General features: G+C 39.2%; 1 long non-coding RNA gene and 1 pseudogene across 1 annotated transcript; both read left to right on the forward strand.

Annotated features, from left to right (window-relative positions):
• Positions 1-3,412: 3,412 nt before the first annotated feature.
• On the forward strand, positions 3,413-27,782 carry LOC129411913 (uncharacterized). The gene is made up of 3 exons (XR_008633501.1): positions 3,413-3,553; positions 26,608-26,764; positions 27,678-27,782. It is a non-coding gene; the product is annotated as an uncharacterized LOC129411913 (long non-coding RNA).
• LOC129411927 (5S ribosomal RNA) lies at positions 10,310-10,427 on the forward strand (annotated as a pseudogene).

Below are 27,782 nucleotides of genomic sequence, written 5' to 3' on the forward strand. Positions count from 1 at the left end.
GTAACTCCGGGCAATCTACACACTCTGTCTGGATACTAGCATGTGCTTAATGGGCTCAGAGATCATATTTACTCAAGTCAATTTAACAATTATATGCTCCGTTTGAAAGTGGTCTGTTATGTCCCCCACCATGTTACGCTCCAGCTCACAGTGCTTCACTAATAATTGCTCCGTTTGATTTGAGTCAAATTATGAACTAAAAAAATCATAATCTGAAACACTGAAGCACAAAATGTTTAGAGGAATGCATATTTTACTGTTAATTAAAGCACTTATTCCATGCGTTTTGGTGGAATTTGTACCATGTATTTATGGCTTCCACTGCTTTGTTTTTCAGTGTGTCCGCAGATGCAGTCCCAGGGGATGATGAGAGGATGAGGAGAGTGAAGGGGACAATGGGAGAATGAGGAGAGAGAAGAGGATGAGGAGAGTGAAGGGGACGATGAGAGGATGAGGAGAGTGAAGGGGACGAGGAGAGTGAAGGGGACGATGGGAATCAGAGAGGGGGAGGAGGAGGGGCACAACACAAACCGAAGTGGACAATGTAGTTTAAATTGGGCAGACCGTGGGCTCTGATTGGACGAGGAGGAGGTGTCTTTGGAGTTGAGGTGATGAAGGCTAAGGAGCAGGTGAAATCTGGAGAGGTGGTGAGGTAGACGGGAGCAAAGTTAGGTCTTCCAGAATGAATTTACGCTAGCTCCATTTCATGCCAACTTTTGGGTATTTCACTTTGTTTTCAATTGAACTACAAGAAACAAAAGGGCTAAGGTGTTAAGGGGTAAGTAGTGTAGTCTGAGAACTAAAGTAACATGAACAGCAGTAAAATATACAGAGTGGACCCAGAACTGACCAGGCACCAAAGAGAGTAGAGACAAAAAACAACAAAAAACATGATGTTATAAATAGTAAAAGCAGAGAAATGCTATTACTTGCAATGCATTAACCAATTACTAAATGTGGCATAGAGCTAATCTGGTCAGACAGTTTCACTGTTAATGGTGCTAATGGAATCATAATCTTGCCACAAAAAAGAAAAGATTCTGTGGTGCTAAAAGAAATAAAACATTTTCATCTAAATTTTTGCCTTAAAGCCTCCCCACACTCAACCACTGTGTGTCATTGGTAGTGAACACACACATGCTTCTGAGTGGTACAGCGTGTGTGTGTGTGTTTGTGTTTATATTGATGAGGAATGATGGAGCTGAGCACACATGACAGAAGTCTTTACATGATCTGACGCTGCCCACAGCCGACAGACACTTAATTATGACTGAATAAAGAGTCACAGCTAAACTGTCTCCACTAATAGCACGCACTTAGCGGTGTCATACAGAGATAAAACGCAGATAACACTTGTGACAAGTTAAAGGCACACTGACAGATGTTTCTCTTGCTTTCTTACAACATATTAAGTGTTTTGTTTTTTTTTTACATTAAAAAACATACTTTAAATGAAATCTTGCCATATTTCCTGTGCATATGTTTTTATTGCAAAAAAAAAAAAAAAAAAAAAAAGATTATTGGGTGGTCTCCTACTTGACTCCATGGAGATGGCTATCTTTTGTTTTGTTTTCCATTTTGTGGAACATGGAGAATAGAAGATATTAAACCCTTTACCATAGACCCATAATTACAGAGAGAATGGGGATAATTTTTCAATGTAAAGTCAGTTGGTGCCAGCATCAGCGGAGCGGAAAGTGCCCCCATGCTCTCTTCCTATTTGCAACGTGGTGGCTAGAGAGTTAGCGTTCTCATTTATGTATAAAGTTTATGCCATCCACCTTAAAACGTACATACTACACTTTTAATTCAAAAACTGTCATGTTGTCAATGTGAAAACACCAGTAGAGGGCGCTAAAACTGCATATGCTGGCACAATGAAAAGGGGAGATATTTGTGTGAACATCAAAAACAACCAGTGGTTGTATGAAGTACTCAGTTTTGTTACTTATGTGAAAGTACAGTTACAGGGGCAAAAAGTTACTCAAAAGTAAAAGTATCACATGAAAAATCAACTTAAGTAAAAGTACTAAAGTACCTGTTTTAAAATGTAGTATGTATGTAAATGAGTTAAAGGATGTAATCTAGTGATTTAGATAAAGAATTCAGCTGATTTTAAGTGATTCAGATGATTTCTTAATTTTTTCTAGCTGTTTCTGCATATTTGTTTTGCTCAAAATGGGACATTAACTCAAATTAAATGTGCTAAAAAAGTCTCAGCCATTGCAAAGTACTTTTTACTTTTAGGTCCAGATCTTACATGTAGTGGAGCAGTACAGCGTAGGGATGGGCATTCGATGTAATCGATTGTCGAGAGAATTAACGATCGATTATCGATTAATCATTAACGTTTTTATATTAAAATGATCATCATTATTATTACTATCTGCACTCCTAATCTGCATAAATAAATTCAACTTTACGACATATAAACCGTAACCACTCTAGAGTCACATCAGCCCGTTTATTATAATGTGTTTAATTCAGTTTTGCGCAACTCTCACAGAAACGAAACTTAAAACCGCATCGCTAATTTGCATAAACTCAGCGAAGATAAAACTACAGCTCTTGTGTCGCTGATGCGGTTCAATTTCTGTCAGATTAAAAGACATGACGCAGTGGAATACAGGTTTGTGTGATCATATTTGCGTTTGTCAAAACCAGGACACCGTACGGGGGTGGGAGGTGGGGACTCGTCATCGACGTTACACGACTCTCACCTGGCAAAACTTTTTCCCACTGGACACCGAAACATATGTTCCTGCTTTGTAAACTGTGCACATGGACTCACACTTGTCCCGACCGGAACGGAAAGTGTGTAATTTCTTGTACAAATCATCGTTAAATACGCATTTGTGCTTCGGTACGTTGCAGACTGACCGACTGTTTGTGTCTCGCTCCTTCTGATGCAGAGAGACACATGTACGGACCCCTGTTTGGTCACACTACTCACAGCAACCTACATTCGGTTTGTCGATTAAAATTAACGTAATCGATGAAATTCTTAATGATCAATTATCGATTAATCGACTAATCATGCCCATCAAATACACATTCTCAAATATAGTTAAGTAAAAGTAAAAAGTATCCACTGTAAAATTGACTACCTAAAATCTTAATTTAAGTATTGTACTTTTACTTAATTCATTACTTTCCGTGACTGAAAACAACAGATATTTTTAGTTAAACACAAAATATCACTAGAGCTATGTTTGTGATGGGGACACAGCATTATAACATGGTAAAAAAAAAAAAAAAAAAAAGCTCAATAGTCACAATAGTCAGTTCAGCATATAATTGGCCTCTAGCCTTCAAACAGACTAAATAACTGTGGCCTGAAGGACAAAGTACAAACGGAACTTAAGCCAAGTTGTTGTTGATGTTGTGTTCTCTCTTGACTTTTGTAGACTGACGGCGCTCTCCCTCTTGGCACGCCATTAATCTGGTGTGATGCGGTAGAGATTGCGGGCTTATGGGAGCAGCGCCTTGGACGTGGAAGTGAAGGCAGCAGCACTCCATCACAAGCAGGAAGCAGCTCAAACTCCAAACACAGGTAAGAAGAAAACAGGATGACAGATTCGGCTTCGACTTATTGCAATCTCCCGGCACATTTTAACCTTCAGAAAGATCAATAATTCTATCTTCTAAATCTTTATGGTTTGCTGTCTTTGCCCAGTTGTCTAACATAGTCACGAAATGTAACTGAGCTTATGTAGAATATTGTGTGGCTGTGTTTGTGATCAGGCACTATTTTAAACTCTCAAATAACAGTAATCACAGGTCAGTATTAGGTCTGTGTTCACCTGAAAAGAAGCAATCAACACTATGAGAACAAGCTAATGGGCAGTCAGGTATGTGTGGCCAGGCTGCCATTACCTCAGCCTGTCATTTGTGAGAAAGCATTGAGCTTGACACAAGTTAAACCACCACAAACTTTTCATCAATACAGAAGATACAGAAGTCCATCAAACTGGGCCCATGTGTTTTGACTCGACTGCTCATTCTGTCCACCAGGTTATTTTGAACTCTGACTAGATTCCTTGGTTTTCCTTATGGACACTTCCTATTTTCTTACTTCTTATTTGTAATTTCATTTCTTTTTAAAGGAAAAGCACATGTGAATGAACATTTAAAATGTCAATATTTTGAGATTATAGTGCCTCGGCAGGTTGATGTCAAATAATCTGCAGGACAGGGAAAAGTACAGCAGTGATCACACGAAAGTACATCTCTATATAAAACATAGATTAAAAATGTACTTCAAATAGACACACACTCGAAATAAAATGACAAATGGACACTAAAAATGTAAGTTTTCATATCCCATAATGTTTCCAAATCCTTTTTTATATATTACTGGTTAAAGAAAAAAAAATCATAACTCTTAAATGATGTGTAAGTGAGAGACGTTTGAAAATATCACTCATTTGAATTATTTATTAAAAACTTTCAGTGCACTGGCTCAAAGTTCTATATGATTAAAAAAAAAAGAACTTAATTCTCAAAGAGGCTTATTTATGGTCCCCAGAATCTCTAAGAGGACTGCAGAGGTCATTAAATCTATTGCTTTGTGGAACAATCTTCTGACTTTTGGAGAGAGTTTTCATTTCAAATCCAGATTAAAGACCTTTTTATTTGACACTGACAAACCACTGCGTTTGAGATCTCTTTTCCAAGGACAATCTGGACTAAGTGGACTGCTGCACATAATAAAAACCAACCAACAAAGACATTAAAACTAGAATTAAAGCTTCTTAGAAATTACGACGAGACTATATTTGAAGCACGATGTTCATAGGATTCTGTCTCTTTGCTCTTTTTTTTTTTTGCTACTAGCTCACAAAATGAATGTGGTTATTATAGACACAAAACACTTGTGTATTTCCCCATATCTAGATTTCATTGATATTTTTGATACAATTTTTAGGTCCTATATTACACTAAATTGACCCTTTAAGACATGTCAGATTTAAGACATGTTAGAATGTTGTTACCTCCTCAAAAACATACCTGGAGTTTGTGTTTTGTTTCATTCACACATGTTTGAGTAATCCTTTATCATCAGTCTGTCTAGATCTCCAAATCTCCAGATGCTCTGTTCCACCTTGTGATGTCATGAAGCAGTAGTTTTCAAGTTAACAGCTCCCTTTTCATTTAGTTCAATAGAGACTGGCAATTAAAAGGCTGAAATCATCCAAATGATTCTAGTGAAGCTGTATGGAGTTAAAAAACACAGTGGAGCACTTCCTGTATTATCACCTGACATCACAAGCTTTCACATCACAAGCAAAAGTTTTGAGAGCAGAACTCAGCCTAAAAATGTGTCAATGAAACAAAACACAAGTAAAAATGGTGTAAGATGGGCCCTTTAATCATCACTCTGTGTACTGGTATACTGGTGATATTATTAGAGTTTGTGTGGTGCATTAACTCGCTCAGATTTTTAATTGAGTGCAGAACATTAAGATGCACCAAATGCTTGAAAAGTACTATGTAAATCAATGTTGATATTGAATTGTACTTGTCCCTGCTTAGCTTTAATTAGTTTGATTGACGTGATATATCCAGTGAGCTGTACCCAGACAGTTCAGTTTTGCCATATATCTGACTCAGTAAAGGTCAAAGAACTGCACACAGAACTGCTCTAATGTGTTTGACAGTTACACCTCACACTGCGGAGAGAGCCTAAGGTCACAGATCTTTAAGAGTCAGATCCCCCCATAATATCTGCGCAGGGACAATTCAAGAGGCTACTTGAATTTTGTATCACAGTACCGAGGCTATGGGAAAGTTGACCTTTTAGATTTTAAATATCATCGGGGCATGTTTTATTACATTTCATTTTTTGTTCGTTTTAACACGTCCCCAATGAGTATCGGAATAATAATGTTAAAGATTATGCATTGTGTTTTCAAATCAAATTTCTGATTACAGATCATTTAAAAAGAGGATTGAAGAGTGGATGAGAGGATGAGGAGAGTGATGGGAAGAAGAGAGGATGAGGAGAATGAAGGGGACGATGAGAGGATGAGAAGAGTGATAGGGCTTATGAGAGGATGAGGAGAGCGAAGGGGGCGGTGAGAGGAGAGAATGAGGAGAGTGAAGAGAGGATGAGGAGAGTGAAGGGGACGATGAGAGGATGAGGAGAGTGAAGGGAGATGAAGGATGGAGGAGTGAAGAAGGATGAGAGAGTGAAGAGGAAGGAGAGTGAAGAAAGGATGAAGAGAGTGAAGGGGACGATGAGAAGACGAGGAGAGTGAAGGGGATGATGAGAGGACGAGGAGAATGAAGTGGACGGTGAGAGGATGAGGAGATTGAAGGGAGAGAGGATGAGGAGAGTGAAGGGGCGATGAGAGGATGAGGAGAGTGAAGGGGATGATAAGAGGATGAGAGAGTGAAGGGGATGATGAGAGGATGAGGAGAGTGAAGGGGATGAGAGGGTGAGGAGAGAGAAGAAACGATGAGAGGATGTGAAGAGTGAAGAAATGATGAGAGGACAAGGAGAGTGAAGGAGACGATGAGAGGATGAGGAGAGTGAACATGATGATGAGAGGACGAGGAGAGTGAAGTGGACGATAAGAGGATGAGGAGAGTGAAGTGGACGAGAGGATGAGGAGGAACATGATGATGGAGAGTGAGGATAAGAGGATGAGGAGAGTGAAGTGGAGAGGATGAGGAGAGTGAGAGATGAGAGATGAGAGGATGAGGATGAGGATGAGGAGATGAGAGTGAAGAGGAGATGAGATGAGAGGATGAGGGATGAGGACGATGAGGATGAGAGAGTGAGATGAGGAGAGAGATGAAGGACGATGATGAAGATGATGAGGATGAGAGTGGATGAGAGGATGAGGAGAGTGAAGAGGAGATGAGAAGATGAGGATGAAGATGAGAGGATGAGGAGAGAGAAGGAGACGATGAGAGGATGAGGAGAGTGATGATGAGAGGACGAGGAGAGTGAAGGGGACGATAAGAGGATGAGGAGAGTGAAGGGGATGAGATGAGGAGAGTGAGGGGAGAGGACGATGATGAGAGGATGATGAGAGAGATGAGGGAGTGAAGGATGAAGAGTGAGGGGGATGAGATGAGGAGAGTGAGAGAGATGACGAGAGTGAAGGGATGATGAGAGATGAGAGAGTGAAGGGGACAATAAGAGGATGAGGAGAGTGAAGGGACGATGGGAGGATGAGGAGAGAGGGGATGAAGAGGACGAGGAGAATGAAGGGGACGGTGAGAGGATGAGGAGATGAGGGAAGATGAAAGGATGAGAGAGTGAAGGGGACGATGAGAGGATGAGGAGAGTGAAGGGGATGATGAGAGGACGAGGAGAATGAAGTGGACGGTGAGAGGATGAGGAGAGTGAAGGGAAGATGAAGGATGAGGAGAGTGAAGGGGATGAGAGAGAGTGAGGGGATGATGAGAGGATGACGAGAGTGAAGGGGATGAGAGGGTGAGGAGAGAGAAGAAACGATGAGAGGATGTGAAGAGTGAAGAAAGATGAGAGGACAAGGAGAGTGAAGGAGAGACGATGAGAGGATGAGGAGAGTGAACATGATGATGAGAGGATGAGGAGAGTGAAGTGGACGATAAGGAGATGAGAGTGAAGGGGCTGATGGGAGGATGAGAAGAATGAAGGGGACAGTGAGAGGATGAGGAGAGTGAAGGGGACGATGAGAGGAGAAGATGAGGAGAGTGAAGGGGATGAGGAGAGTGAAGGGGACGGTGGGGTGTGGCACAAACCAAATCATCTGTCCAACTGCAATGAGGGCTTAAAGTGGGCAAACCGGGTGCTGATTGGACGAGGCAAAGTATGCAAAGATGGTGTTGAAGGCTGAGGAGCAGGTAAACTCTGGAGAAGCTGTGAGGTAGACAGGAGTGAGGTTAGGTCTCCCAGGCTAAATTTACGCTCGCTCCATTTCAGAGTGTTTGTCTGTGTATGTTTATCTTGATGGATGGCGACCTCGTGACAACATTGTGTGTACAGCTGTTGGCAGCAGTGAGCCATGACTGTATCCATGGCATATTTGTTAATATCCTACAGTAATGTGCCTTTGTGTTCCACCAGTCATTGCTTTAGTCAACAATATCATTACTCATGACTTTGTTTGCTTTGCATCTTGAAAGTAGACCTGTCACAATAATTACTAAATCAAGTTATTGTCCAATATACGAAAGCTGCAACAGTGTTATTTTTCTGTACTATGATAAGATTTGAGCAGTAAAGCTTGAACTGATTACGTTTGTGTTATTAACCATATTGTATATTATAATCGATTTGTTTTGTAAGTTGCAGTGATGTCTTTTTACCAGCTCACAAAATGCATATAGTCATTGTATACACAAAACTACTTTACGAGTTTACTTGTTGTACGTGTGTATTTCCCCATAACTAGTACTTTTTTTTTTTTTTTTTTATCTAGTACGCTTTTCGCTGATATTTTGATACCACTTTACAGGTCTTATATTACACTAAATTGACCCTTGTGAGATTTAAGACATGTTAGAATATTGTTACCTCCTCAAAAACATACCTGGAGTTGTGTTTAGTTTCATTCACACATGTTTGAGTAATCTTTTACCATTAGTTTGTCTACTAGCCTGATTGATCAGAAGGTTTCACTTTGTGGAAACTGTCTGACCTCACAGCATTATGATTTGTTCGCCCGATAGTGGGTATTTTTTTTTCATTTATCCAATCGCTGCTATTTGGTCATGATGTATGTAATGCGCTGCTAATGGGCCTAACTGGTATATTAAGCTTTTCTCAAATCCCATAAGGAGGAACGTCTTGATAAAATTCACCAAACATTCTCTTTGTTCCGGCTTTAAATCCTCGATCTCAGGAATCATTGCCAACACAGAACATATGGCTCCTCGCTCATTGGCTGTTGCCCGGACTTGCACTTCCAGGGTTCTTGCAAACCATCTATGTGTATTTCGATTCCTGAATTAGTCACTGGAGAGAAATGAAACTGAGTGGAGGCACTAGGTTTCGCCAGCCTTGCTATCTGTCTACATCACCAGAGCTCAAAATGCTCTGTTCCACCTTGTGATGACACTTAGTACTTTTAGTAGTTTATTAAGTAGTTTATTTTCATCATCATTTTATTATTGTTGTTATTATTATGTATTTGTGCAGCACTTTGGAAACTGTTTGTTTGTGAAATGTGCTGTAGAAATAAAGTGGATTGGATTGGATGACATGAAGCAGTAATTTTCAAGTTAACTGCAACCTTTTACCATCCGTTCAGTAGAGATTAGCAATTCCAGGGCTAAAATCATCTAAATTAATTAGTTTCAAATTTATTATCATTTATAATTTATGTTTTTTTCAGCTATATATTCTCCTTCAAATTTTGTTATTGTGACAGGCCTGGTTGAAAGTGCTCAGTCACGTGACAAAGCTTACATCATGATGGAGCAGTACTTTGGTGAACACTGCAGGTGACTGGAGGAGTGTAGATGAGCTGCCAGCCTCTATTACAACAGCTATAAATGTTCAAAGTGTCATTCTGAATTACACACACGTACAGTGGCAGGGACATCTCACTATAAAAGGGCTCATAGGATTAAATCTCTATACCCACATTAGTTAGATAGGCATGGGGCGACATTGAAATTTGGTGTCATGATTACTGCGGCCAAAATAACTGCAGTTAACAATAATGTCACGGTAATTATAAAAGATGCTGCGTTTGTTATGGATATGAACCATTATAATGATAATATTATGAGTAGATTCTATATTTAAACAGAATATAGAATTGTACCTTGTTATAAGTGCAAACAACAATGATCTAGAAGAAAACATAATGGATAAGGAGCTTTTTTTTTTTTTTTTTATGCACATTCTGGTGATTTATCTATAAAGAAAAAACGTGTTCAAACTTTTGATTGATGCTATTTAACTATACACTCCCAGTCAAAAGTTGGACACACCTTTCTCATTCAGTGTTCTTTTTCTTTATTTTTACTTCCTTTTGTGTTTATTTATTTTTATGCTTACTACATTTTAGATACATACAGAAGACATCAAGTATATAAGGCAAGATACATAGAATTATTTAGAACTAGAATTAATTATAAGAAAAAAGTTAAATAACTCGAGAAAGCAAAGGGTTTAACTTTTCTTTTACTTTTACTTTTTTGCTACATAATTCCATACATCTTCCTTTATATATCTGTAAGACATAAAATGTACCAAGGAGAAAACATATAGTAAAAAAAGCATTGAATGAGGTGTGTCCAATCTTTTGACTGGTACTGTACATAACTCTAAAAATGCACCGTGTCAAACTATCACTTTGTTCCATCTTGTGGCCATACCGGCTTGTCAAAGCCTGATCTCGTCAGATCTCAGAAGCTAAACAAGGCTGGGCCTGGTTAGTACTTGGATGGGAGACAACTGGGAAAATCAGGTGCCACAGTGGGGCCCCAGCTGCAACTGCAATTGTCCTTAGGCAAGGCACTTCATCCACATTGCCTATTATGGAAGTGGTGTGTGAGTGATGGTGGTGGTCGTTGGGGCTCATGGTGCAGATTGGCAGCCTTGCGTCCATCAGTCTGCCCCAGGGCAACGGTGGCTATAGTGGTAGCTTACCACCACTGAGTGTGGAGTGAATGAATAATGCTCTGTAAAAAGTCTTTGTGACATATGTCTGTGAAAATGTCTGCTATATAAATAAAAACTTACTTATAGATCTTCAAAACACATTATCTACCTTCAAGTAAACAGACCATAAAGTGTTGTCACATTGATTGAGGTATTTAAAGGGCCCATATTAGACTATTTTCTGATTTGTTATAATGTTGTTTCCTCATCAAAAACATACCTGAAGTTGTGTTTAGTTTCATTCTCACATGTTCAGCACCTTTGTTATGACCCAGCTCTGCTAGGGACAGGGGAAGTAACAAAAAAAACCAAGATGGTAAAATGGTAAAACTAAAGTTGTGATTTATTTTAAAGAATTGTTAAGGTAAAGCTAAGAAAAAGGGGAATATTTACAATAATTAACAAAAGGAGGCTCTAAACAGAGTAGAAATTGGATGTAACTAATGTAGGCTAATAAAAAGAAAATATACAAAATGACAAAAGAAAAACAAAACCAGTCTCTAAGTCACAAGGACTCTAGTGGCTAGTGTCTCAAACAAAATACACCACGAGAGACACAACAAAGGTGGCAGGCAAGTCCACAGAGAGAACAGCTGCCATGAGTGGGAGGGGGCGGGTCCTTTTATAGAGCTGGTCCTCCAGGTGTAGGCCCAAGATTGGCCAGGTGTTATGGCTTTCACCAATCAGCAAGAGGGGATCCAGGTGCCATCTTAAATTGAATTCACCAATCACAGCAGGGGGTCTGGATATGGAGGCTTGCACACACACATACATGGATCTAAACAGATATGGCCAAAGGAGGAGCTGGAGGTCTGTGGCTGTAACAACCTTGCATATTTAGGCTTCTTCTCTTAAACAGAAAACTTTGTACCATCTTGTGCTCTTATGTGATAATACAGGAAGTGCTCCACTGTATTTTTAAACTCCATACACCTTCATTTGAATAATTTCAGGCCTGGACCCAGCTTTACCGAATAAAAGGTAAAAGGTAGTAGTTAACCTGAAAACTACTACTTCATGACATCACAAGGAGGAACAGAGCATTTTGAGCTTTGGTGTTTTAGACCACCTAATAATAAAGGTTTACTCAAATGTGTGAAGTAAATAAAACACAACTCCAGGTGTGTTTTTAATGAGGTAACAACATTCTAACACTAGATTTTTGAGTAATATTGGACCTTTGAAAGTACAGTTCTTTTAAGGTTGACCAATCATGGTACTACTGTATACGATGCATTACCTGTAGCTTTTCTCGCACTTTCTTCAAAAATCTCCATCCACGAATTATTCATCAGTGAGTGCGAGTGTAAACATGTTTTCCCCTTTCACATGACCAGTCTCCTCACTCCTCCATCAAAGTCTCAAACATCAATAGACCCAACGCCGCGCGCACAAACACAAAGACACACACACAACCTCCAGAGATAAAAGTGCAGAGCAAACACCTTCTCTGTGCTCGGAAATGAATCCAGGAGCATTGTGAGTGCAGCCCGCCGTGCTCACTGGCAGCTCTCCCATCATCTGTAGCTTCAAAGGAACACGGCCCTTTTTGCAACCATGTCAGTGCACCTCAGTTGGAGAGAGCAATCCACCTATTTATTTATTTAATTATTTTTTGATTGATTGATTCATTCATACATACATACATGCATACATACATACTTACCTTACATTTTTTTTTATTACACGTGGTCTTATATAACTCAAAATACCTAGAAATACAAAACAGGTATTCTGACTGTGAGCGGGGTCACCTCTCCACCGATCTGATCTGTAACTTGGCCTGATTTGGTCTCCATGATGATAGAAAGGTTTCGTGCCATACTGTGAAACATTCCTAACCAAGCAGTACCATCTCCATGGAGAAAAAAAGCATTTGACAGATCCTCCACCAGAAACTTTACACAATGCACCTTTAATGAACATGAATTATTACGCTAATGATTATAGCAACAAAGATCATTTCTAATTCCTTGGCAGGTGATACATAGCCAGGTTGGCGCCACCCAGTGTCTCCGCTCAATTTCATTTCTCTCCAGCAGGTCAGGAATCAAAATACACTAGACTGTTTGCAAGAATCATGGAAGTGCAAGTTCAGGCACCAGCCAATCAGCGAAGAGTCATACATTCTGTGTTGTCAACAATTCTGGAGATCAAGGATTTAAAGCTGGAACAAAGAGAATGTTGAAATGTGAATTTTATCAAGGGAAAGACGCTATTGCCCTTTTTCCTACGGGATTTGGGAAAAGCTTAATATACCAGTTAGCCCCGTTAGAGGCGCATTACATACATCACGACCAAATAGCAGTGATTGGTTAAATTAAAAAAAGTACCCACCTACCATTGAGTGAACGGATTCTAACTCTGATTTCTACGAAGTGAACCTGAAGTGAAACCGTCTGATGAATCAGGCTACACCTCTTGCTTGTCTCCACGGAGATATTACTGTTTTGTCTTGTCTTATTCCACAGTATAGAATAGGGACGGGCATTCGATGAAATTTTCTTAATCAATCGTCGGAAGAATTAACGATCGATTATCGATTAATCATTAACGTTTTTATATTAAAATGATCATCATTATTATTATTACTATCTGCACTACTAATCTGCATAAATAAATTCAACTTTACGACATATAAACCGTAACCACTCTAGAGCCACATCAATCCGTGGAATACAGGTTAGTGTGACCATATTTGCACTTGTCAAAACCAGGACACCGTACGGGGGGAGGGAGGTGGGGACTCGTCATTGACATTGCGTGACTCTCACCTGGCAAAACTTTTTCCCACTGGACACCGAAACGTATGTTCCTGCTTTGTACACTGTGCACATGGACTCACACTTGTCCCGAATGCAACGGAAAGTGTGGAATTTCTTGTACAAGTCATCCTTAAATACGCATTTGTGCTTCGGTACGTTACAGACGGACCAACTGTTTGTGTCTCGCTCCTTCTGAGTGCAGAGAGACACATGTACAGACCCTGTTTGGTCACGCTACGCACAGCAACCCTACATTCGGTTGTCGATTAAAATTAACGTAATTGATGAAATTCTTAATGATCAATTATCAATTAATCAATTAATCATGCCCATTCCTAGTATAGAAATAAACTTGGTAATTACAATGGAGACAGGCTAAAATTGGAATTGGAATTGGAATACACTAGATGGTTTGCACGAACTGCGGAAGTTGTAGACTGCGCACTGGCCAATCAGCCGTGACGTCAAACTCAAGCGCCTGTCTGGGTCCCTTTTGTGGTACAGCACAACAGTAAACAAAGCGGTCAAGATGGATGTAGACGAAGACATACATTCTGTGTTGGCAATGATTCCCAAGATCGAGGATTTAAAGCTTGAACAAAGAGAATGTTTGGTGAATTTTATCAAGATGAAAGACGTTATTCCCCTTCTTCCTATGGGATTTGGCGCATTACATATGTCATGACCAAACTGCAGCGATTGGTTAAATAAAAAAGTATCCGCCTACCGCCAAGCGAATGAATCCTAGTGCTGCAAGGTCAGGCTGGTGAATCAGGCTAGGTCACACAAAGAACACTACAAAACATAAAAGTTATGCAGAGAATAACACAGATCAGTAAAAGGCCAGGTTCCAGGGTGTTCACAGACTTGGTTATCCACAGTTTAAAGTGTAGTTTCAGTTCAGACAGAGATGCACTTTTCTCTTATTGTCAGTGGGAGATTTTGATTAAGTAATTATATATCCTCCCGTGTTATGATGATGATTTTAATTGTTGTTCAAAATAATGTGCTATATGTACAAACTGCACAAACAAAAGCTGACACTGGTGCTGTCTCCCACTGAGCTCATCAAGAACAAGAGGAAGCAGTTCTAATTGAATATCTACCCCAGGCACGCTTAAGGCTCGAAAGTGCACTCTCTGATTATGTTAATGCACATTGTTTTGGTGAAGTCTTCAGTGTACTTCGACCTGGAGCGTAGTGCAGATACTTTGCAGCTGCTGTCATCAACAATCCCTGCTGGTGTGACGCTAACTGTAGGCTCTGCTCTGTCTGTGGCCATTAGACTTTAATCTGAGCTTCATTTCAACACAATCTGACCGTAGAGAGTTGAGTTACTTGTTACTACAACAGGGGAGATTAGTTTTGCTGTTAAACAAGTCTGTCAGACATTAAATTAGAGCCACTAGCACTCTCATCACTTTTGCTGAAAATCAAACTCTTAAACTGGGCCATAAACGCTCGTATTGATCACAGGCTCCTGAAAGTGTTTTGTTTAAATTCATTTAGTGTTTTTTCTTGAGTTTTCACACTATTTTAAAATGTTTTTAGCACAGTTTGCTAATGTGTGCATCGTGTCACCATGATAACTGCTTGGGATGTAACAATAACCGAAATATCGTGATATTGTATCGTCACGGTTCTAACAATAATATCATGGACCATCACAATATATCGAATTACAAGTCTCTTTGCTTAAATTAAGAGTTATGGTGCAGCAATAGCTAAAAAAAAAACAGAGGGAACTACATAGACCATGATCCTTTCTTCCATTTCAGTGCAGACTGTAAGAAGAAATAACGGTTCTAAACACTTTTAAGTCTTAGTTCTTTGCATTAAGTGTTGTCAAGGCATTTTAAGAGGAATTTTAAGTTTTTGCTGTTTTGCTTCCACAAAATACTGCAATAAAAATCGTACCGTGGGATGTATATCGTGAAAATATCGTACCAAGAGATTTGGATATTGTTACATCCCTAATCGTGAGCCTTCCCTCCATATAAGATTTCGCTAAAAACATTCATGTAGTGTATCAGAATGATGTCACTGCAAAGTATCAGTACAAGAGTCAAGCAAAACGGCTTTAGGGTCAATGTGTATAGAATGTTTTCCTGTAATCACCACAGTAGATAAGACGGTTGTATTCAAATAAGTGAAGTGAAATCAAATGTGAGAAATTATTCAATGCAGGTTGAATGCTTTCAGCCTGGTGCTTAGTGCAAACTGCAGAACATTTAAGCATCCTATACAAGAGGCAAACCAAATTACAAAGTAGTTTTACAGTCTGTGTGTAAACAGTGGTGGTAAAAGTTCTCATTTGTGTTAATTAAGTAGAAGTACTGGTACCAGAGCAAAAAAAGTAGTAAAAGTATCACCTGAAGAAATCTATTTAAGCAAAAGTATTTTGTGCCTGTTTAAAAATGTACTAGAAAAGTAAAAAGTAAAAGTATTTCACATATATGTTGAGGTCTTATAAGGCTTCAAATATATCGATTTTAATAAAGATGTGTGACAAATTTTGTTGAATAGCTTGTTTTTCCTAGCTGATTTTATTTGTGTATTTTTTTCCCTCAAATTACAGATGTGTTAAAAAATAACCCCTCAGCCTTTTCAGCAGGTCTCAGACAATAATAAAATATACTTTTATTTTTCAGTCCTTTTCTAAAATGTGAGCAGAAAGTACAGATAAATGTACAGTAAATGTAAAAAGTATCCAATTTAAAATCGACTTAATTAAAGTACAGGTATCCAAAATGTATACTTAAGTACAGTACTTTACTACTTTGTTTCCTTCTACCACTGTTATAAAATACTTTCCTGTCATCAATACATTGGATGAGACAGGTGTTTTCAAATATTTAAGAAATGAAATGTGTGTGATGCAGCTTGTTATGTGCCATATGTATGCACTTATTCATTATGCATTGGTATTTAATAGATGTTTCTATAATTAATGTAGAATCCATAAGATTCCACAGCTTGGTAAATATACTGGTCAATTATTCATGTGATGAGGAATACGTTTCAGTTCAAATGTTTATAAATGCTGCATCCTGTGTTAGCGAGTCTCGTCTCAGCAACTTTTTTCTATGCATCAGCAGTAAAAATATCACCAGTTTAGTCCTCTTTGCATAAATTATAATCCATTGTGCGCTTGTCAAAAGTAAATAACTAAATTAAATAAGTTATCAAAATTGTTGAATATCCCAGGTGCAGAGCAGGAGGAGTCGAGGAGAGTGGCTTCTTTCTTTCCTGGGATTCAGACTGATTCTGGTTGTCTCTGTATCTCAAATCAAACTTCTCTCACCTCACAATAACAGGGTTTTGTACTTTGCTCTTCATAAATCTGAGATTTTTTTCAGTCCCTTGTAATATTGTGTTGTAATATTTTCATTTTTTTCCCCTCATAAGCAGCCATATTTGTTTTGATACAAATGGACTATGCATGTCCCTGAGTGGTTAATCCACCTGCCAATCACAACTTCACCTGAGTTCAAGGACACATGTTTTACACGTTCAAGTACAGAAGAAGTGTGTATTCTTGACCGGCCCTGAAACAGGGAACAAAATTATGTTCACTTTTTTCTTTTTTTTTTCACATTTTCAAATTTTGTTCACATTTTGTGAACAAAATGTGTTCTGTTCAGGTGACATGTTTCTCTTTTGGTTTGCCACAGATGACCTCTTTTTATATGATTGTTCTGTACTGTACTTTGTAAAAATGTATTTAAGTAAAAATGTTAGGTATCTGTACTTTACTTAAGTAGATTTTAAAGTGTATACTTTTACTTCACTATGTTTAAGAGCAAGTATCTGTACTTTCTACTCCACTACATTTTTAACAGGACTTATTGTTTGAGATCTACAGAGAAGGCTGAAAGTTTCTTTTTAACACATTTGTAGTTTGAGCAAACAGAAATATACAAATGAAAACCACTAGAAAAAAACAACTGATTAAATAGTTTCTTTTGAAAAAAATGTATCACAAATCTTGATAAAAAGTACTACATTTGAAGTTTTATAAGACCTCAAAATATGCACAAAATATTGCCTTAATGTAAATCTTTAAACAAGTACTTTAATACTTTTACTTAAGTTGATTTTTTCACATGATACTTTTAATTGAGTACTTCTACCAACACTACTTACAACAGACTGAATTTATTGTCATCTGAGTTTTTACGTAGCGTTACATCTAGTCTTAATTGGCAGAAAACACAAAAAGAACTTTAATTACTAAGAACAATTTGTCATGAAGAGCCCTCAACAACTCAAAGTGTAATTTCTACTAATTTCCTGAGGACACTCAAGTACCTTCCAGCCTGCGCGCACTTGTGAATAGGTGATATAGTGAGATGTAAAAACTCAAAGTGCCAATTCGTCATAAGCTCTGAATCAGACACATAGCCCCACAGCTCGTCTCCTCATCCTATTACTGTTACACTCTCGGTTTCAGCCTGATGCCTGCTCACCACTGATAATAAGAAAGCCAAACAGCTCTCCCCTTCTTTATGAGTCCCTCCTGTGTACTAAAGTGCTCCTTCTTCGCCTCCTGTTCCCCACTATAAAAGAGCATTGGTGTGGCACAAGCACTGCACAGAGACTCAAATGAAAAGTGCTGAGAGCGACTGTGTTGTTTTTTTAATAATTCAAATTAAAATGGGGGTGTTCTCCATGTCACGTCTCGCTGTGTGCTCCGGTCTGTTATTCTCTGCTTGTGAGGGCGTAAGGCTGTTAAGTGGGAGGTGAGCTGAACTGTGAGAAACAACAGGCTTTGTGTATGATATTCTGTTCCTGCCAGCGCCATCTGTACCATTGGAATTGCTCCCTTTTTCAGGGGGCCCGTCGGTCACTACATCTGTTTGTGAAGCTAGGGGACTGCACATTTCAGGATCTCGTTGTCTTTGGTCGCTTTGGGTGAAGGTTCAGTTTTCGTGGAGTAATGTTTACGGACGTGCTGCTTAAAGGTGCGCTGTGTAACTTTTCTGGTGGCGGGTCCGTCACTTTGGAGATGTCATTGCTCGGCCTGGAATGTTCTACAGTATGACATTAACCCTTGTGCACTCTTTTAAAATAGTTACACCTCTGGTCCTTCGTGACAAAAATGTACATTGAATGAAGAATACCACAATATTTCTATGTACTACAGATTTTTTTCCAACTTTTTTATATCAGTGTCTTCATTTACTTGTGCTCTAATCATACATACCAAATATGATATAATATTTTGAAATTTTAACCTTTAAATGCCATTTTTGACAGCAAAAGTCTCACATTTTTGTGCATGAAATAAATGAAAGAACTGGATTATTTCTATATTTTTCAAATCATTTTAATGTGTTTGTGTTGGGGTTATCACAGGCTGAGGATGTCATAAAATAGTACCACACTGATTTTTACATTCTTTTAGTTTTTGCACAAACTCAGTTACACCTGTGGTCCTTCACGAGAAAAATGTACATCAAAAAAAGAGTACTACAATATGTTTATGCAGTACAGATTTGTGTTCAACCTTTTTATATCATTGTCTTACATCATACAGATCAAATACAAATGTCTTTCTACTGATATAACCTTGCAATAGAAGATACACAATAAAAAGAAAAATATCAAAAAATTTAGTTTTCAGTACCAAAGAATGAAAAACGTTATGCCAGTAAATATGAATGGAGATCAAATGTGTGCAGTTATGAACTGAATTTGAATGGAAGTCAATGGGACAAAAATGTATCGAAGGACCACAGGTTTAAGTATTTTGATTATAGACTGTTCAATTAATGTAAAATGAAACATATAAATTAAAAACACACCACAAAATACACAAACTGGCCGATTTTGGTGCTATTTGGTGTAATATAGCCAAAGTTATGCAAAAAAGAAAAGCTGAGATGCACAAAAATGTAAATGTAGGAGGGTTAAGCAGCTCTCCTTTACATTTATTCAATCACAGGTGGCTTTATAGCTCCAAAATCCCCAACATCTCCATGGAGAAAAGCATTTGAGTGCGCCAAAGTTACCCAGTGCACCTTTAAGGCTCATTTATGCTCTGCTTTCGTATGTAAACAGACCAGTGTGTTCCAAGCGAAGTAACTGTCTCTGCATTTATACTTTCAAATGCTTCCAATGTCAAGACTGTGTTCTGTTAAGAAAACACCAGAGGGCGCTAAAAGTCTGTTTGAGAAATAACAAATATGGAAGCGCCAATGGCAGTTTTTAGATCAAATGTTGGAAAAGAGCCAAGAGAACAAGGTTAGAGGAGCATTTGTTTGTTTTGCAGCTGGTTCTACTCTTTTTAAAAAACAGCTTTCACTATCAAGCTGTGCTCACTACTGTCCCTGGTGGTCAGCTCAAGTACAGCTCCAATTCTAAGATTCAACATGTTCTGGGGAGATGGACCAGAGTGCAGACAGAAAAACGCAGAGGATGGACAGAAGCCTTTATGCGTAGCTGTATGTGTATAGAATGTAGAGCAGGGGTCTCCAACGTTTTTCCTGCGGTGAGCTACCTTTACAAAACTAAAATGTCAGAGAGCTACTCGTTCTAGCATCCGCAAAAAAATGAGACGATTATAAGAAAGAGGGCAAGCTTTTGGGTACAGTTAGATGCCAATGAAACATAAACCACTGTCCATTTATTAGTGCAAAATTGTACTTCAGAATTATACATTTACAATAGTAACAGACATGTAATTAACAAAATTTTTGTTATTAAAAAAAAAAAAGGAAAAAAGAAATTTAACCACTTTCCCTTTATGTATTTATTTACTTATTTATTTAATTTACTTATCAATTTTATTATTATTATTATTGTTTTTTTTTGTTTTTTTTTTTATGATTTAGATTGGATATTACAGTGGGGGTGGGTAATGGGAAGGGGGTTTTGGGGAATTAAAAAATGGTCACATTATATTACTACTAATTGTTTTTCTCTGTAACATCTGCTTTAAGTGCACAAAAAAAAGTTATTCATCAGCACAATGGTTTAATTTCGAAATCCTTTGGCGAGCTACTTGTAAAGAGCTGACAAGCTACTGGTAGCTCCCGAGCTACAGGTTGGAGACCCCTGATGTAGAGCATAAATAAGTCAATAAGACATTTTAACCTGGAGAGACTCAGATAGACTTAAAGAAAAAGTATTAGTAGTTTTATTTTAGTGTAGGAGAAGGCAGTGGTAGAAGTGAAGCAGTAGAAGCAGTGGCAGAGGAGAGTGAAAAGGACGATAAGAGGAGAGGTGACTGAGCAACTGCAAAGGGAGTTTAAACTGGGCAGACTGGGCACTGATTGGATGAAGAGGGGTGCGGCGACCAGCGGGGAGGAGTATTTGGAGTGAACTGATGAAGGCTGAGGAGCAGGTAAACTCTGGAGAAGAGGTGAGGCAGACGGGAGCAAAGTTAGGTCTTCCCGGCTGAGTTTACTCTATAGCTCCATATGACGCCCATCTGCCTTTATATTGGTGGTCATTCGGTTATGTGTTCAGACCACCTGCCTAATACGCACAAACTGGGATGCCATGGTGGTTGTTTCAGATTAGTTTCAGATTTTACCAAAATTCAACATTTTCAAAACCCATTGTCAACAAGTTAGAGCTTCCTCCAAATTTCATGGCCAATTAAACCAGCTCAATAAATTTAGTTGAGTAGCAATTAGCGGTGGGTCCAGGCGCCCTCTGGTCAGCTGCTCACCCACTGACGACTGATGCGATTCAGTTGGCCGCTCATGTGCCTGCACCATCTGGGATTTAATGAGCCCATATCAGCTCTGGTGATGCCAACCGACTGAGATCACACTGGTCCCCTGGTTAGTCACAACATGGCATGAGTCAGGAAAAACTTGACTGCAAAAACTTCCACTAAACCACCCTCTTCAAAACTATTCTGTAAAAGATCTAACAATAACTGTGGTATTTTCATTCTGCAAAGTGTCATTAACACTGTGGATTTTTATATTACGTCAAATTGTAAGCTGCTGTGTAAATACGCTGTTTACTTTACAAAAAAACAAGGTACGCTATTTCCTAATCTATGTTAGAATGGTCTTTCCACTCAAAAACATACCAGGAGTTGTGTTTTGTTTCTTTCATAAATGTTTAACACACAAACTGCATATTTCGTAGGGATGTAACAATAACCGTCAAAGTTCTCACAATAATATCTTGGACCATCTCAATATATCGACTTACAAGTCTCTTCGCTTAAATTAAGAGTTATCGTGCAGCAGTAGCTAAAAAAAAAAGACAGAGGGAACTACATAGACCATGATCCTTTGCTCCATTTCAGTGCAGACTACATGAAGATATAACAGTTCTAAGCACTTGAAGTCTTTGGATTAAATCTTGTCAAGGAAAAAGTAGCATATTAACAGTTTTGTTCGCAGCCTCCACAAAAATATCGTTGTTATGAACCAGTGCTAGGGACAAAGGAAAATGACACAAACAAGATGTGATATAATATAAGTGGCTTTTATAAAGTAAACGTAAGATATCCAAACATTCCAAATACAACTAAACAATACCTCTAATGGGATAAATAACTCAAAGAAAATACAAACGCCCAAGGGCCAAGCCAAACTGGCAAGCAAACAAATAATAATAATAATAATAATAAGCAATGGGAGGCAACCAAATACACGTCTATCATCGAGAGTGGTGAACTGAAACTGACATCCAGCTGCTAGGAGGGACAGGCGCATAGCACTTTTATTGGACGCGGCGATGGGATGTGTAAGAAGGGGATTGGAGGAGCGGGACGTCAATCCTCTAATCAGGCACGACAAACATCGGGGCCAGCCCAACAGCAACTGGACCACACCCCACCAATCAAGCGCCAGGTACCACACAGCATATGCAAATACGGAAGGCACAAGCGCTAAAACAAACGGGCAGCGTCGAGCGAGGCGGAACCGGGCCGCGAGCCGTAACAATTGTACTGTGATATGTATATCATGAAAATATCGTACTGAGAGATTTGGATATTGTTGCATCGCTAATTGTGAGCCTTCCCACCATATCGTGAGCTTTCCCACGACATCGCAATAAATATCTTACAGTGAGGTTCATACCGTGACGATATCGGTATCGTGAGACTTGGATATCATTGACACCCCTAATATTTAGGCTGGGTTTGTCTCTATAACAGATCTTGTGATGGATGTGATGGTGATATAAAAAGTGCTCCATTGTGTTCGCCCCTTCACTAGAATCATTTGGGTGATTTCAGCCATGGAATTGCCAATCTCTACTGAATAAAAGGTAAAAGGTAGCTGTTTTTTAAAGTTTTTTAAGCATTTTGAGCTTTGGAGATGTAGACTGATTAATAATTAAGGATTACTCAACTCTAGTTATGCTTTTGATGAGATAACATTATAACTTGTGGATGTGTAAATATGTAAATATAGCGAAAAGCTTTGTAAAAATGTGACCATCACTGCATCTCTGAAAGTCTAGTCAGTGCTTGTTTTATGTTTAGCAAAAAACTATTTTTTCAGATGTCAGACTTATAACCACAGTTGGGAATTATGTAATGAGAAAGTCTAGCCTACTGGGCAAAGTTTGTTTTCCGTAGACATGTGATTATGCTCTATCATTGCTGGAGGAAGTGTATATTTTGGAGCCTGTTTACGACGCCATGCTCTCAGTTTGAGGCATAGATCAATACTGCGTGTCCCTCTCGCTGTGCTCAGACCGGTGCTGTCTTGACATGGCAGCGCACTCACCAGGCACCAGTGCAATTCTCTCTGTGATCCAGGACTTTGAAAAGGCAGAGGGTTACTGTCAAAAAGCCCTCCCCAGTCTCCCGCACAGACAATGCTGGCTTCACTGTCTATGTGTATCTAGTTACACACAAAAACACCATATAGAGCGCAATCTCCTGCTGAGGCTTTGAACGCTAATGCCCAACCCGGGTTATGTTGTTTTATTCTAATATCACACTTTCTATTCAACACAAACAGCTCATAGCAAGTGTAAGATAAAAACAGATAAACTCAACCATTAGATAACACCAAAAAATAATCATATCTGTACAGTATAGGAAATGCCTTTAGTGAGTTATAGGTGTTTCTTTGGGCAATTAGCATATATTGTATAAAGAAGTGGACTAAAGGAGCGTGACGTCACCCATAGTGTTCAGCTCCAGTCAAATGAAGCTCACAAGGCTAGCAGTTATAGGAGCAAATTTGGGAATAGGAACTTATTTACGGACAAAATTGTGAAATAAACACACCAGGATCATGTAAAGCAGGTTAATTTGAACATTTTAACATCAAAGTGACACAGAGAGGGGCGACAATGACTTATCCATCGATTAGAAACAGTCGATGGAGCCAAAAGCGCCCCCCATGAACACTTCCTGTTTGGAACGCAGCAACTTCAGGGTTAGCTATGTCCATTTATACAGTCTATTGCAATTAGCCATAACAGGCTGACTTCAGATGCTGATGTTTATTATCACGACATACTGCTCTTGGCTGTTTTGTATGTATTTTTTTCCTGTAAACTGTAAAAATTGGACAGTATAGCCTGAAATCTGGTGGAGAGTAGAGAAAAACATTCAGTGTTACATTAGGATTAGAATTAAAGATTTTAATTATATATTTTTGCAGTACTTCTATAGAACTGTGGTACTATCAAGCTCAATTTCTACAGTTTAAAACAAAGCAGACTAGAAATAGGGATTAAAAGAAAGAAAGAAAGAAAGAAAAAGAAAAAAGATGTCTACATATCTGTAAACAGAGCTCAGTTTTGACATGATCCTAGTCAAATTACAGCCCATCTGGAGTGTCCTATTCATCTGGGTGTGCTAATGCTAACAGTCATTTAGGATAACACTGGCTTTATGAAATGTCATCAGCAAGACACAACCGCCTGTCCTGAAACCTGTCCAGACCTGCTGTTCTCATGAAAACATTGTCCATACATAACTCAGTGGTGGAACATAACAAAGTAAAAGTAGTAAATGACCGTGCTTTTTAGGCACTGTTATCTTAGGTATGTCCTTCACTACATTTCGAGAGAAGGTAGTTGTACTTTCTACACCACTACATTTTTTAAATGGACTAAAAAGTAAAAGTATTTTATACGTTTGTAGTTTGAGTAAACAAAGATACACAAATAAAAACAGGTGGAAAAAAATTATCAATTCAATTGTTTCTGTTCATCAAAATCACAGCATTTGGTGCCACCTAGTGCCTCCGCTCAACTTCATTTCTCTCCAGCGTGAAACAGTAAAACTGGCTGATGAATCAGGCTGACAGGGCATAGCATGCACGGGGATAAACACTGTCTCACTCCCAGAGCGTCAATATATGGTCAGTGCCCCTTAGTGTCAATACTAAACGAAAACAGTGCCCATTTGTGTCCATAAATGACGTGACGTGTTTTTCATTCATTCTAATGAAAGTCCCACAGCGGTCACAAGTGATGCATTGTGATGCTCTTCTACCAGCGCTGATAATGCCCTTGAGTAGACTTTTTCTGTGTGTTTTTGGGATCTAACAATGTCATGGTTCGGTTGCTCGTGTAAGCGTACGACTACACTCTATGACTTCACTACACGACCCCTGTGCGTGCTCTGATATTACTCATATAAGGAAAATGGTGAATAAATTCTACCTGAAAAATGTATGTATTTCACAAAATTAAATTGTGACATTGCCAGAGTTTATTTGTGCCATTCATTTCTGTAGGAATCACTTAAATTTCAATTTTCTAGCAGCTATTTTATGGCTGATTAAAAAAAGTTAAAACATTTTATCATTTTTTTAGCGAGAAATGTGTGATTATATTTCCATATATTTTCACATACACATTGCACAAGCTTTAATTATCGAGTTTGATCGATCGTTTATGGAACGCCGAAAGAAATCTGTTTTATTGTTACAGATAACTTCACAGCGTTGACGACGCGGGGAAAGATGTCTCTTTAATGCAAATCTACTGCTATTTACTAACTGAATTCAACCATTATAGTCATTATAACGGGCACTTATAGCTCTGGCAGCCCTCAAGCTTTATTTAACGAGTTTAAACGATGATTTGTGGCACGTCTAAACTGTGTTATTAATACAGTTAACTTGCTGCGTTCACGTCGCTACATAGAGCTCCGGACCCCACGTGACTCCGCCATTTTGGCAGTAAAAATAGATAGTGCCACCGTCAAAGCTTTCAAGACATTGGAGTACTCAGCTCACTTTAATTCACAAGACATTGAGCTTTTTATCAAAAAATTTTAAATATTTCCGCTGAAGAAGACATCCCAGATCTGCAGTACACCGGCAAACGAACCAAAATTGGATCGATTGACGTGCCTGTTTCCCGGTAGAACAGCGATACCTCCAACTATCAACACCAATGTTCCCTGTTAAGACCACGGGCCATCCTCATCTCAAGTGTCATCATGAACTCATAAAACAGCAGCATGTAGAACTTTGTACAAACTCACCGCATCAGCCCGGATCAGAAGCTCTGAGCTCGGGAGACAGCAGCAGCCAACAGCGGTAAAGAGGAGCAGTTCCCGGAGCTCAGACTCTTCAGGACGGGGCTGGGGTCTGGTCCTTGGTCTGGTCCTCCGAGCGCGTTGGTCAGATGGTCCGGAGGCTCTGTCCTCCATGTGCTGGTTCCAGATGGTGGCGAGCAAGACCAGTGCTTGATGGTCTGGGTCCGAGTGGTTCCGTGTCGTCGTCTGTGCGCTGGTTCCATGCTGGAAAAGCGAGAATGCACTGTGGACTACAGGTCCGGTCGGACTGCTCCGGTCTTCCATGCCCAAGAACCGCAGCTGGTTCCGAGGTGATGCAGAATCCGGACAGAACCGTGAGTCCAGTTTGGTTGGTTATATGTTGTTCTGAGCGTCTGTGCTCCGTGCTCTTGGTTCTTCCCGGGGAAGGTTCTTCTCAGGCCGAGGCTCCTAACATCCCCGCTCCAGCTCCTCTGAGCCCGGCCTGAACCGGAGCTGCTCTGCTCTGGTTCAGGACTCTGGTTTGGATCTAGTGATAAACCTTTATTTGTCCCATAATGGGGAAATTCTAGTGCTGCAAGTATGTGCAACAGGAAAATGGAAAGCATGTAATCAAAATCAATATAATTAACTATTAAAAATAACAATGTGTCGAGCAAAAGCTATAAGGCTCCAGTCTCTTGTGACTTTTTCCCACATTACTCTAGAGGATGGTAAAGAAGATGTATGTTATTTGTCATTTACAGAATGAATTAAATTAAAACAAGAAATGTTATTCTCTTTTTAAGGCATCAACAAGGAGAGATGTTTCACTCCGAGTGTGGAGAGCACAGAGGAGATCAGATTTCCAGAATGTGATCACCTTGTGTGCTCTGGAGCTGTTTAAGAACTCCAAGTGGCCAACAGAGACCATGCCTCAAGTGACTGCCTTCTGATAGGATAAAGGTACCTTTTTAACCAAAGAATTTGTTTAGAACAATAACATTTTATTTGTCATACATATACAAAATTTGGCACATATACTCATGACATGCTCTCGATCCAAAACACTCAATGACACCCACACCCCATCTCACATTGTGTAGCCATGGCAACATGCCAAAAATCTGTCCTTGCCAATTGGATGTCCTTGCACAAACTTTGGCGTAGCCAGATGCATACTGGCAATAGGAACAAAAAATTATATTGTTTATGTTTTTTGTTTTTTTTTAATAAACACACATCAAAATTTAGAAAAAGGTTAGGACTTAAGATAAGGGCTAGAGTTGAGGTTGGGGCTATGACTAGGGTTAGGTTAAAGCTTAGGGTTATGTTTAGGTTTAGGCCTAGCGTTAGGGTTGGGATTATGGTTATTATGGTTAGTGCTCGGCACGGTGTTTGCGGGGCACTGCGTAGGCAAGGGTTGGTGTTTGATTGCCACTTGTGGTTATATTTATTATTTTTCCTCCAGTATCTGTACTTTTATTTAAAAGTGCACTATGTAACTTTTTGACTGAGGGACTGTCACCTTCTTGTTTCTATGGATAGGTTATTGCTCTGCTTTGAATGTTTCACAATATGACAAATAGCTCTACTTTACATGTAGTCAATTACAGGGGATTTTATAGCTCAAAAATACCTTGACCAACAGGCATTCTGACTGTGAGCGTGGTTGGCTCTCCCCAGATCTGACCAGTAAGTTGGCCTGGTTTGGTCTCCATGATTTAATGCCAAACGTTTCAGACTAAGCAATAACATTTCCATGGTGACAAGCAGGTGGTGGACCCTCCACTACTGAGCACCGTGTACTTCTTCCCCCACTGCCATAGCTCCCTAAACAAGTCTAAGACTAATGGCACTTGTTTCTCTGTTTTTGTAGCATTTGTCTGTTGACGACCAGCCTTAGTTCCATCAGGCAGTGTTTTAAAATGAGAAGGTCCTGTTCTTTTGAATCGCAAAACAGACTGTGCAGAAATGGAAGAGG

Source organism: Boleophthalmus pectinirostris, unplaced genomic scaffold (genome assembly GCF_026225935.1).
Source record: "Boleophthalmus pectinirostris isolate CB_2022bp ecotype Guang Dong unplaced genomic scaffold, ASM2622593v1 HiC_scaffold_6, whole genome shotgun sequence".
Classification (NCBI taxonomy): domain Eukaryota; kingdom Metazoa; phylum Chordata; class Actinopteri; order Gobiiformes; family Gobiidae; genus Boleophthalmus; species Boleophthalmus pectinirostris.